The 12,903-nt window shown below is 40.8% G+C and overlaps 1 protein-coding gene and 1 long non-coding RNA gene across 2 annotated transcripts in view; one reads left to right on the forward strand and one right to left on the reverse strand.

The window, feature by feature from the left end:
- The window catches only part of LOC133632895 (nuclear receptor subfamily 6 group A member 1-A-like), a 267,492-nt gene that overhangs the window by 184,047 nt on the left and 70,542 nt on the right, over nt 1-12,903 (reverse strand). The gene's annotated exons all lie outside the window — the stretch shown is intronic.
- The window catches only part of LOC133632896 (uncharacterized), a 31,097-nt gene that overhangs the window by 17,714 nt on the left and 480 nt on the right, over nt 1-12,903 (forward strand). The window contains exon 2 of the long non-coding RNA XR_009821725.1: nt 4,431-4,613. This is a non-coding gene — a long non-coding RNA (uncharacterized LOC133632896). The remainder of the gene's footprint in view (nt 1-4,430; nt 4,614-12,903) is intronic.

A 12,903-nucleotide genomic window follows, 5' to 3' on the forward strand; every position in this document is an offset into this window, starting at 1 on the left:
TGGAACATTTAAAAAAAAAAAGGAAAATTGACGAAAAAAGGATAATCGGGTGGAAAAGAGGAAGAAAATGGGGAGAAGAGGAAGAATATTGAGGGGAAAAAAGAGGAAGAAAATTGAGAAAAAAAGATAAAGATAGTTGAGGAAAAAAAGGGGAAGAAATTTGAGAAAAAGGGGAAAGAAACATTTTGGAAAAAGGAGAAAAGTGTATGAAAAAAACAGAAAAAAACCAGAAAAGTTTAAGAGAAACAAATTAAGGAAAAAAAGAGGAAAATTGAGGAAAAAACTAAAATCGAGAAAAAATAGGAACATTTACAAAACAACGATGGAACATTTAGTAAAATTTGGGAAACAAAGGGGGAACAAGATGAGGAACACTGAGAAAAGGGGACAATTTTTAAAATTAATAAATGAAGACTAATGTTCCGACCTCTAAAAAGCCATATTAGTTTTATTTGAGTGTTTAAATATCTTTATTTGTTTTCCATTTCAATTTGTAAATAAATACTCTAGAACTACAACCGGTTGGGAACTAACAGTGTTCGGATTGTAATCATCCAAATTAGATTAGCAGCAAAGTGGATAGCAGTCAACGTTGTGGCTCGGAGAACGAACGCAGGCGACAACATATAAGCTAGCTAGATGGTTAGCTAGGGATGATGTTTGATAAGAAATTATCGAGTTCGAGCCTATTATCGAATCCTCTTATCGAACCGATTCCTTATCGATTCTCTTATCGAGTCCAGATAGGTGGTTGTATATGGAAAAAAACACACAATATTTGGTTAAAAAAAAGCTCACTTTTATTATATAATAAAACAATTTAATCTAATAAATAAATAAATATTGACTGTTACCCCCCTAAAAAAATAAAATAAAATAAAAAAATATTGACTGTTGTTACCCAAAGTATATTAAGTGGGGATTTTTTCAGAAAAACAAATATATACAGTAACACAAAAACAACCTGTCTCTGTGATCACTATAGGTGTATAAATAATAATATAGTGTTAAATAAAATCAGTCCCTTGTGCACAAAACTGAAAATAATACAGCTTTCCAAAAAGTGCAATTCTGCTGCTATTTGACATAACTGTTTGTTATGATGCTTTGACATTTTTGCACTTCATTTCTTTATTGAAAGAAAATTCTATGAAGAGAAAAGTTCTTTGCAAATGTGGATACAATGCTAAAAAAATGAAAAGTTAAAGCTAAAAAAAAGAAATACACTTTGAGTTAACATTATTTCTTTATAGGGGGAAAGATGTTATGAGCTAGGGAATATAACAACTACACTACCCAGCATGCAACGGGAGTGACGAGCATGCGCGGTAGCCCCAAAATGTGTTGTTGCATATCGTCACCCGCCAGCTAAGAATGAGCACGCTGTGAAAGTAAACGTCAAGAACTCAGCCAACACGCCTCGTCTGCATTATTTATAATTAGACAGACAACACATATAAAGTGTGATTTTGTTTTGTTTACAAGGAAAGAAAAACGAAAGTTAAAAAAGGGAGATGTCATATATGTATGTGCTGCGGTTGCTTTAAGAACGTTGTGACAGCTGCCGTAAAGGAGGTGCGTTGCTAGCCTGGTTGCTATGTTTCCGGTTGGTCGTAAAAGTGTTCGTCATGTGTTTGTAGTGTACCCTGCTCAAATCTCTCAGTAAAGTTATTCATTGGATTATACCTTTTGTTTTGAACTTTATTACACCTTGGAGCGCTTTTTCCCGTCCATTTTTTTCCTGCTTTCGCTATCTGTGCCTAATGACTGAGCTACATGACGCCATTTCTTGTGATGTCTCACGGAGCATTTCTGGTCGGGACGGGATTCGTTCCCAGGGATTCGAATAAAGAACCAACTCTTTTTCTTTACTATAGTGGTCTCGATAACGGGTACCGGTTCTCAAAAAGGGATTCGAGTCCGAGGACTCGGTTCTTTTCTTATCGAACAACCGAGAAAACCGGTTTCGAGTATCATCCCTATGGTTAGCTAAGTCGCGGAGCTTGCTGAGGCGAATGTTTGACAAATGTTACTTAGAACTTATTTTTTATTGATACTTTCTTTTAAAAAACGTGGAATTGATATTTTGGCACGAAAATGTATGTTTTAATAGTGCGGCCTACAGCCCATTCTAAAAATACAATTAAAAAAAAAAAAATAAATTAAAAGTGAAATAAAAGAGCAAAAAGGTGACTCTGCTTGGCACTCAGCATCAAGGGTTGGAATTGGGGGTTAAATCACCAAAATGATTGCCGAGCGCGGCCACCGCTGCTGCTCACTGCTCCCCTCACCTCTCAGGCGGTGGAACAAGGGGATGGGTCAAATGCAGAGGGTAATATTGACTCTAATAACACTAAGTAGCTCAGGCTGTTTTTTTAAATATTTGAAACAGTCGTTGCTCAAAAAGTAATAATGAATTCAAATCAATGTTACGAATTATTCACCAATTCAAGGCCCCAGTGGGTTCACATCAAATATTCAATGGTGTGTGTTTGCCATATAAAAAACAAAGTTTTCTTTGACAAAAAGGACATTGAACAAACAAAAAATAAACGTAAAAAAATAATAATAAAAAACTTCTAATGGACGGATAGGCCCGCGACGAGATGAGTAAAATTGAGTTGTATTTTTAAATGAAATGAACTGCTGTTCTAAATGTATCCACTGGGTGTCGCAATAGCAATTATGTTAGGCAAGCAAATGGTTTATAACGGGGGCGAGCAGGAGGTACACAGTAAAGTGCGGCTGCGGCTCCTCCCCTTCGACACAAACAAAATATAAAACCTATCGTTTTACGTCTTCTGCTCTAAACACATCATGCTTGGCACCTTCATTGCCCCAAAAGGTTTCTGTCAAAAAAGAGACACGTTCCAAGAAAAATTATCATCCTCCTATTTATTCACATAAATTAATGAGAAACCTCATGTACATTTCTCAATCAATACTCAGTGATGCCTACAAGGCAGGGAGTAACTCAACTCAATAGTTCCTACCTCAGTTTGTAGGGTTTGTTGAGTGGAAATGACAAATGAGGTATTTGATACCTACAAAAGTTTTTATTCATACATTTTTTGTATTTGTTCAAACCTAGATAGACGGTGACTTACAATTGAATGGCTTTGTAAAACAAAGAAAACAATCTGAAGTTGTCTTTATTTTTAGGTTATAATGCCATGATTTTACCAGTCCAGCCCACGTGGGAATAGCTTTCCCTCCATGCGCCCCTGAGCTAAAATGAGGAACTTGTGATTAAGGGCTATACTAATTAACTTTGATTGATTGATTAATATGTTTACTATATTTTTTCCCCGGTCTTTATTTTCTTTGGGTCATAAAACAATAACAATTACTGATATCGACCGATATAAAACACTTATATCGTAATACCGTTTTCAGTCATATCGCCCAGCCCTAATTCCAAACAAAAAACAGTTTGAATCGGGAATCGATTCTGAATCCAACCGTTATCTTTAAAATCGTTTCGGAATTGAGTAATGACTTGTAGTAAGATTCACATCCCTGTTAGCTACATTGCGTGCCTGCGAGTAATCGCGCCGTGACCTGGCCTAACACTTCCAATCAAGCCAGACAAGAGCAGGTGTGCCCAACTTGAGCACGGATCAGAACTTGCTGGACTTTAAGTATGTGTCTGGTATGTGTCTTGAAGTTGTGGCTTTTTGACGCTCTATGGAGAAGGATCATCTAGGTAGCCATGCTTCTTTGCCCACATTCCATAATAAAAACCTAAACGCTTCGAGATCTAGCATCCTCCCTATGTCTAATATGTCAGAGTAAAGTTTGAAATATCTAAGAGGAGCTGGTTGCAGAACAACACCTGGAAATGGCGAACATCTGCAGAAAATGACTTTTTTGAATGATCCGAGGTTAAAAATGTACATAAAAACGCAGACTCAACTAAATTAGTCACAGACCTGTGACAATCTCTAGTACCTTATATTTATATATAAAAGGTATAAGGCTAAATTCCTCACTCAAGGTGCGGTTGTATGGTATTTGGCCTGCGGATTATTGGTACATTTTCACCCCTGGTCTACATAATTTTGTATTGTTTCTTGTACTCAAAGGACGACATTTCCCAATACCACTTGACCATTTAAGTGCTTATTTTGCAAAGATATCTTGTTTCAGCCACATGTCCTGTCTGGCGGTAAAGTAGAACAGGCTGCATGTGGGCAGAAGAAATCAGTCTGGGTTAGCCTTCTGGCACCGACTGATTGAAAACATTTCCAGAATTTTTCTTATCAGAATTGTGATTTTTGCTAAGGGAAGACCACATTGCAGATACCTACTTGTGCCAGAAGTCGGAGTGTCCAAGTTTGCAGAAAAAAGAAGCCAAATCATCTGCAGACTTAAGGTTAAATTTAGACGACATGTACTGAGAGGCTCTCTCTCCTTCCACTTTGTTACAGATCCTCCAAACTGCCAACGTGGGAAGTGTGGGATACATGTTTGTCAGCCTCAGCGTTCACAAAAACGAGCCAACAAAGCTTTGGAGACGGCGACATGCAGCGTGGTTTCTCTCAGGCATGAGTGGATAAGTCAACGACAGCCAGAACGGCGTGATCAAGTGCTTCTCTGGCGAGTTCAAAAAGGTGCGTCGCAGCGAGACACGCGGAATAGTCACAAAAAAGCAGTAAACACACTTGTGAGGAAAAAGGTGAGAACGCCGATTACTACAAGTTGAGGACGAGGTGAGCAGGGAAAGGTAAGTGGCAGATGATGTCTTCCAGCAAAGTGTCAGCGCTGATGTTAATGTTGGAAAAAGGGGCAAAGGTTTAAGTGAGTGCCCGCGGCCTTGGCAGGATGATCTATGGCACGTGGAGGCACAGGGATTCTGGAAAGGATTGGCAGTCGGCCTGAAGGAGCGTTGACTGGAGCTACAAAACCCAGACTGAGCCTGTAGCTTACCTTCAGCTTGTACCTAATAAACTATTTGATTCAAGAAAGGAAAGCCTCTGCAAAACATCCATCGTACATTTGCGATCATTTTAAAAGCACTCAGAGAGCCAGGCCTTTTCTCAAAAAAAAACTTCAAAGAAATCCTGAACACAGACATCCAAAATCGAATCACTTGTTCCTGATCCAATTTTGTGACATATACTAAAAGTTTAATCAAAATCCACATATGTTTTGGAGATATGTTGCTATTGTCCAATGGCACAATGAAATAAATGGAGTAAACCTTTCTGTTAGTCATCGCTCTCTGTCTACAGTGTGTGTACAGGGTGCTAGCATACCCTGTACACACACAGAGAAGGTCAGCCTCGTATAATCTCTGGAGAGGTACCAGCTGTCCCAAGTCGTGACCCGGGGTGGACCACTCTTCTCTGCATCAGTCGGGGATGTTTCCACATTGTCGACTTGTCTACGTGCAAGAAGATCCACCCATGACCGCACATACGTGGTCCCTTCTCGGGGTTTCTTATTTTTCCCACCTTGAGCTTTTGGAGTTTTTCCTTTCTCGGATGTGGGTACGGATCAAGAGTATGTCGTTGTGGTTTGTGAAGCCCTTTGAGGCACTTGTGACCAAGGACTTTACGAAGAAATGGTGACTGATTGATTGATCGTAACCAAAACATAAAGTAACTTTGTAAAAAGGCTTTTGCTTTTGAGCTACGCTGCTAACTGACGGACATACAAACTCGAGAGATGACATAACCTCCTGGCAGAGGTAATATTATACATTTTAATGTTGCATCCATCCATGTTCTTCCACTTATCTGACCAATCTCAATGGAAAAGGGACTTTGCTGTCCCCAGTCAGCTCCTCATGTTCCACCGGACGGGACATTGAGGCATTCCCAGGCCAGCTGCGAGACATAATCCTACCCGCATGTCCGAGGTCTGCCCCCCTGCACTACCTTCCGATTTGGCATTAGCCTATCTCCAAGGGTTAGTCTAGTCACCCTGCGGAGGAAACTAATTTGGGTCTCTTGTATCGTGTGCCCTTTTGGTGAGTCTCCAAAGCTCATGAACATAGGTGGTAGGACCACAGATCAACCGGTAGATGGAGAGCTTTGCCTTATTGAGCAGCTTTGGCTTCACTCCGATGTTCTGGTGAAACGGAGGCCAGCCAGTATAGCTGGGCCACATGTCTGTAAACCTTGTTTCAAGAGCAATGCTGGCTATGGAGTTGATAGCCCGGCCGGGCTTTTAGCATGCAGACGTCCAGGGTTTTGGTCCCATGCGGACCGAACCACGGGGGTTACACCGGTACATCAACCTCTCACTCCAGTGAAGAAAACCGCAATATCATTGAACTCTGTTCTGAACATAACCAGTGACAAAAAGCTGACTCGGCAGATGCCAACGTTCACCATGACCAGGTTCGCCTTACTGCCGGCAATGTCCAAGAACCAAATGACGAATGGGAGAGTGTTTCACACCCAGTAGTCCTGGAGAACCTTCCACAGCTTACCATGAGAGACACGGTAGAGTACTTGGGCAAACTCCAGTACTTATTTGTAACAATATGGACATTACATACAACGGTTATTGTGACCATAATTATCATCACTGTCCTGAATTTTATCGTGGTTTATCGTCATAACAGAAATTGCTACATCCCTCTACTGATTAAAATAGGAAGGGAAAACAAGTATTTGATCAAACTGGCTTCCCGGGAGTTAAATTAATCAAAATAGAGTTACACACCCCATCCTTGAGCTACAATCACTGTACCGTGTTCCACAACAGTGTTTCTGAACAGAGCCCTCGAGGGCTGCCAAAAATGGGTTACACATTTGTTATACACTTTTCCATCACTTGTGGCATCCATCCATCCATCCATCTTCTTCCGCTTATCCGAGGTCGGGTCGCGGGGGCAGCAGCTTAAGCAGGGAAGCCCAGACTTCCCTCTCCCCAGCCACTTCGTCCAGCTCCTCCCGGGGGATCCAGAGGCGTTCCCAGGCCAGCCGGGAGACATAGTCTTCCCAACGTGTCCTGGGTCTTCCCCGTGGCCTCCTACCGGTCGGACGTGCCCTAAACACCTCCCTAGGGAGGCGTTCGGGTGGCATCCTGACCAGATGCCCGAACCACCTCATCTGGCTCCTCTCGATGTGGAGGAGCAGCTGCTTTACTTTGAGCTCCCCCCGGATGGCAGAGCTTGTGGCAGTAATGACAATATCAAACAAACAGAAGAAGTCCGGAGCTAAGTCATAGAGAAGTTTCTTAAGCGCAAAAGTTATGACTAAAGTAATGAATTGACAGTTTAGTTAAGTAACATTCATTATTATTTATTTATTGCATTATTATTTTTTGTTTATATTTAGTTTATTTTAGCACAACAACATTTATTATTTTTGTCAGTTATTTTGGAGTCCCTTCTTATGCAGTAAATTTGGTTAGTTTTCTAATCAGCCTGACCTAATCCTAAAGTTTCTTTTAAACAAATTATATTATTTTTGATTAACTTCCATTAGTTTCCATATCATTAGACAAGGTTGTGAACTGTAAGTAGATCAAATAAAATGATTGAATATGATTAAAATCAAGAGTAAGATGACTAATTATGTGTTAATATATTCCTCGTAAGTTGGTCCCCGTGGTCAAAAAGGAGAAGAACCCCTGGTCTACAAGGTAACAGTGCATACCAGACAACATCTTGAAATAATTTGCCCACAAAAAGGCAACATTCTGTGTGTAGTTAACTAAGCGTGTACTTGGTGAACAAATATTAAATATGAATGTTGTGGAATGGAGGCCAGGCACATGACAGAGAACACTGTGCGTCTCATTGTCCGGGAATGTGCTGACATTGCAGGGTTCTCGCTCGTTCGGTCTGGCCCGGCTTAACTTACATGCGGCACTTTGGCACTTTTAGGTCACGGTATCTGGGTATCACATCAGTGATACCGTAAATTCCGGATTATAAACTGCTCGTTTTTTCCAACACTTTGGACCCTGCAGCCTATAAAACATTGCGGCTGACTTACGGATTTTTCTTCACTGACAGCCATAATGCTAATAGTTAAAAAACAACAACAAGCAAAGACACTGAAAAGGTGGCACCATCTTTGGGACAAGTTTGTTCACTGCAGGTGCTGTTGTGTCCTTCCAAGTAGTCCTTTCAACCAGGAGTAGAAATGTTGTTCTGTTTCTTAACTGTCCATAGTGTTTCTACTCGTAAGGATTCTTCATTCATCAATCCAAACGTTTGTAAGTTTTACAATATAGCAAACAATTCTTACTGATTAAACCGTCCCATGTGTGATGTCTGTAGGAGTGTTTTCGTGCATATTTGTATGTGCTATCGTAATGTAATCAAGCTAGCAACATTAGCATTAGCTAATTTGCTAACACGTTTGCAAGTGTCTGTTAGTATTAATAACTTACAATGGCATTCTGTTTGTATTGTTTCAGTTTCACAAATTTCTCAGTAAATTCACCAAAATGTCACCATGGAGTTATTGAGTCTGTTTAGCTCAGGGGTCGGCAACCCGCGGCTCCGGAGCCGCATGCGGCTCTTTGATCACTCTGATGCGGCTCAGCTGCATACTTGCCAACCCTCACGATTTTTCCGGGACACTTTTGGATTTCAGTGCCTCTCCCGGAAATCTCCCGGGGCAAACATTCTCCGATTTTCACCCGTATGACAATATTGAAGGCGTGCCGTGATGGCACTGCCTTTAGCGTCCTCTACAACCTGTGGTCGCGTCCGCTTTTTCACCATACTATCTGCCTGCCGGCCCAGTCACATGTTGTATGCGGCCTCTGCTTACACACGTAAGTGACTGCAAGGCATATTTGGTCAACAGCCATACAGGTCACACTGAGGCTACCACCAAACCGCCCAACCCCGCCCACCTCAACCGACGCACGGAGGGGGGTGGGGGGTTGATGTTTGGGGGGGCAGGGTTGGGTAGTGGTAGCGGGGGTGTATAATGTAGCCCGGAAGAGTGCATGGCAGCTCCCGCCATCAGTGTGTGAATGTGTGTGTGTGAATGGGTGAATGTGGAAAATAGTGTCAAAGCGCTTTGAGTTCCTTAAAAAGGTAGATAAGCGCTATACAAGTACGACCCATTTACCAAGAGTTAGGGATGCATGGTATTTTGGGTATTTGTTCTGTTGTGTTTATGTTGTGTTACGGTGCGGATGTTTTCCCAAAATGTGTTTGTCATTCTTGTTTGGAGTGGGTTCACAGTGTGGCGCATATTAATAAGAGTGTTAAAGTTGTTTATACGGCCACCCTCAGTGTGACCTGTATGGCTGTTGACCAAGTATGCCTTGCAGTCACTCATGTGTGTCTGCAAAAGCCGCATACAACATGTAACTGGGCTGGCACGCTGTTTGTACAGGTTGTAAAGGGCGCTAAAGGCAGTGCCATCACAGCACGCCCTTATTATTATTGTTAGGGTGAAAATCAGCAGACATTCGAGAGAATAGTTGCCCTGAAATTCGTGAGTCTCCCGGAAAAATCGGGAGGGTTGGCAAGTATGACGCTGTCAAGCGCCATTCATATAAAACTCGCGGGCCGCACTAACATTAAATGTTCATATTAAGGTGTGGGCCACGTGTCTGAGACCCCTGGTTTATACATAGCACAAAGCAAAAAAAAACTTTGTATGCAGTGTTATTTCATTTTAAATTTCAAAAGAGTTTTGTGGCTTCCATTGTTTTCTTTAATTTGTGAAACGGGTCAAAATGGCTCTTTGAGTGGTAAAGGTTGCTGACCCCTGGTTTAGCTGATTGGTGACCCAGCTTGCGCATCTAGTGAGTTCATGACGATGACTTCTGGTTTGTTTGATCAGCCGTTTTACTGCCGTGTTATAGACATCGTTTGGAAACAATTAAGGTATATAAGCAAACATTTACAGAATCTTACTGTGTAAATAACTATTTTCACAACGTATACAGTTGTGTTCAAAATAATAGCAGTCCCACATCACTAGCAAGATAAACCACTGTTTTTGGTAGAATTTCAACTTCTACACTGCAAGTAAGTTTCTAGAAGGTTTAGTAAAGGTATAGAAAACCAACAGACCCAACAGGCATGACGTGCATGCTGCTGATTCTGTGAAACTGAATCATTTACTGAAAGGGGCGTGTTCAAAAAAATAGCAGTGCTGCGTTCCATCATTGATTATGTGTAAAAAAATATGTTAAACAAGTGGCCCTTATTTTAGGATCAAGGCAACTGACGCTGCATATGCTGGCTGTGCATTTGTCCTTGGAAAAACAGAGTAAAATGGGTCGTTGAAGACACTGTTCAGAAGAAGAGCTTTCTTTGATTAAGAATTTTATAAAAGAGGGGAAATCCTGTAAAGAAGTGCAGAAAATGATAGACTGTTCAGCTAAAATGATATCAAACGCTTTAAAATGAAAGCCAAAACCAAAAAGGCGAGGCAGAAATAGAAAATCGACTATTGTAATGGATCGGAGAATAACCAAAATGGCAAAGACTCAGCCAATGATCAGCTTCAGGAGGATGAAAGAAGATCTAAGATGGCCTGTGAGTACTGTAACAATCAGACCACGTCTATGTGAAGCCAAACTCCCAGCAAGAAGACCCCGCAAAGTCCCATTGTTAAAAAAAAGAGGTGTGCTGAAGCGGTTACAATTTGCCAAAGAACACATTGACTGACCTAAAAAGAAATGGCGTAATATTTGAGGACTGATGAGAGTAAGATTGTTCTTTTTGGGTCTAAGGGCCACAGACAGTTCGTCAGACGTCCTGCTAACTCTGAATTCAAGCCACAGTACACGGTGAAGACGGTGAAGCATGGTGGTGCAAGCATCATGATATGGGGATGTTTCTCGTACTGTGGTGTTGGTCCTATTCATTGCATACCAGGGATCATGGATCAGTTTGAGTACATCAGAATAGTGGAAGAAGTCATGTTGTTGTATGCTGAAGAGGAAATGCTCTTGAAATGGGTGTTTCAACAAGACAATGACCCCAAACACACCAGCAAGCGAGTAAAATCATGGTTCCAGACAAACAGAATTCAAGTAATGGAGTGGCCAGCACAATCCCCGAACCTTAATCCCATTGAAAACTTGTGGGCTGACATAAAGAATGCTGTTCATGAAGCAAAACCAAAAAATGCAGAGGAATTGTGGAACGTAGTACAATTGTCCTGGGCTGCAATACCTGTCGACTCCATGTGCCACAGATGTGAAGCAGTTATCAGAAACCGTGGTTATGCAACTAAATTATAGTTAATAATTCTAAAAAAAGTTGAATCTGCAAGCCTTTCTTAGTTTATACAGTACATTTGAGTTTTGTAAAGAAAGATGCCAACACTGCTATTTTTTTGTTTTATATTTCTTGACTTTCTGTAAAATATTGTCAAATTAAATTACTTGTTTCCAATTTTCTGGCTTTGAAATAGAATGTGCAGTCTCCCCAATGCATTTGTGTTCATTTAAATACAATTTATTTGAAGAATTTTGAGGTTTACTCACCTTTTTAAGCACACTGCTATTATTATGAACATAACTGTATATCTGCGGCTTTTAGTCAGGTGCGGCTCATATATAGAAACATGTTGTTTCCTTCTAAAATGTAGTGGCTGAGGTTTATATACTGGTGCGCTCTATAGTCCGGAAAATACGGTAATCCTGAACTAGAGGGACTGAAATGGTATTGCATGGAAACATACAGAGCAAAGAAACATGAAGCAAGGCATCTTTCTGGAGCAACAGGGAGACAAAAGTGACCAAAGAAAAACCATGGTACAAAAACATATGTTTTAGGGGTGTTCTGGTCCAATATTGATATGGGATTTTGGTCCATTATCAGCAAAATAACAAATGTGTCGACAATATTATTTCAATGTACAGTATAAACTACAGGACCATAGCCAACGTAACTAAACTAGTAAGCAGAGCTATGCAATGGTGTCCTTCTGAGGATGCATTGTGTGGAGAACATAGAGTTGGCCGATAAAATGATATCAACAAAAAATGTGTTCGATATTTGGTTTTTCTTTTTTGTCAGACACGCTAACAGCCAATCAGGTGACAGTATCAACTATCAAGTTTGGTGGATTCTTTGCATGGAGTGAGAAGAGAAAGTGAAAATGAAGAAATTGTGGATAAAAGATGAAGTCACCTGGACAGTATGGCACTTTTTTGGTTTTATTCAAAGGGACCGTAGTCAGACCAAAGACCACACCATTCCCAGTCGTGCTCACCCTTTAGAGCACAGCTATAACTTCCTGGCACTAAACCTGCAGAAAATAGTTCTTGTCAGGTTTCTCAATGTTTACATTTTCACACTGTGCACTATTTTCTAGCACTTTATGAAGCATTTATTACATATTCTTTATTTTAAAAGCTTATAGTTAAGTGTTGAATGTGATTTTACTTTTTTTTTATTTTTTACATTGAGTGTTTTCCATGCTTGTGTTGACATTTCCTTTCTGCCTTGATAGCTGAGGGCATTATAATCAGAGGAATATTATATATTTTTCTTCTGGTCTTTATTTTCAATAGGTCATAAAAATTATCAATAATTATTTATATTAAAAAAGGGATATCGTGATACAGGTATCAGCCATATGGCACAGCCCTAGGAGAACACATACATTGCACTAAGTGATATTTTGCTGGGAACACAAACCTTGCAGAGCTGCAACAAATCTCCCAACGACAACATGCATCTACCTTTCAAGGTTTCACAATCAAAGAAAAAAAGGAGAATGGAGAAGAGAAACAATGATGGTGTGGTTGTTTGCTCCGTGTTGAGGAAAACAGGCAAAGTGGGGAAGAGGAAGACGTGAGGCGCAGACGTAGACGGCATGAATAAAACATGACTGCATGATTTTCCAACCTCAAAGACGTGAGCACAGCAAGGCGCACTCCCCGGGCAGAAGCGAGGGTTCAGCGCAGGGTAACGGGAGCACTAATGTCTAACGAGCACAAAGCTGCAGTGCACTC

The sequence above is a fragment of the Entelurus aequoreus genome, linkage group LG17, assembly GCF_033978785.1.
Source record: "Entelurus aequoreus isolate RoL-2023_Sb linkage group LG17, RoL_Eaeq_v1.1, whole genome shotgun sequence".
Taxonomy (NCBI): domain Eukaryota; kingdom Metazoa; phylum Chordata; class Actinopteri; order Syngnathiformes; family Syngnathidae; genus Entelurus; species Entelurus aequoreus.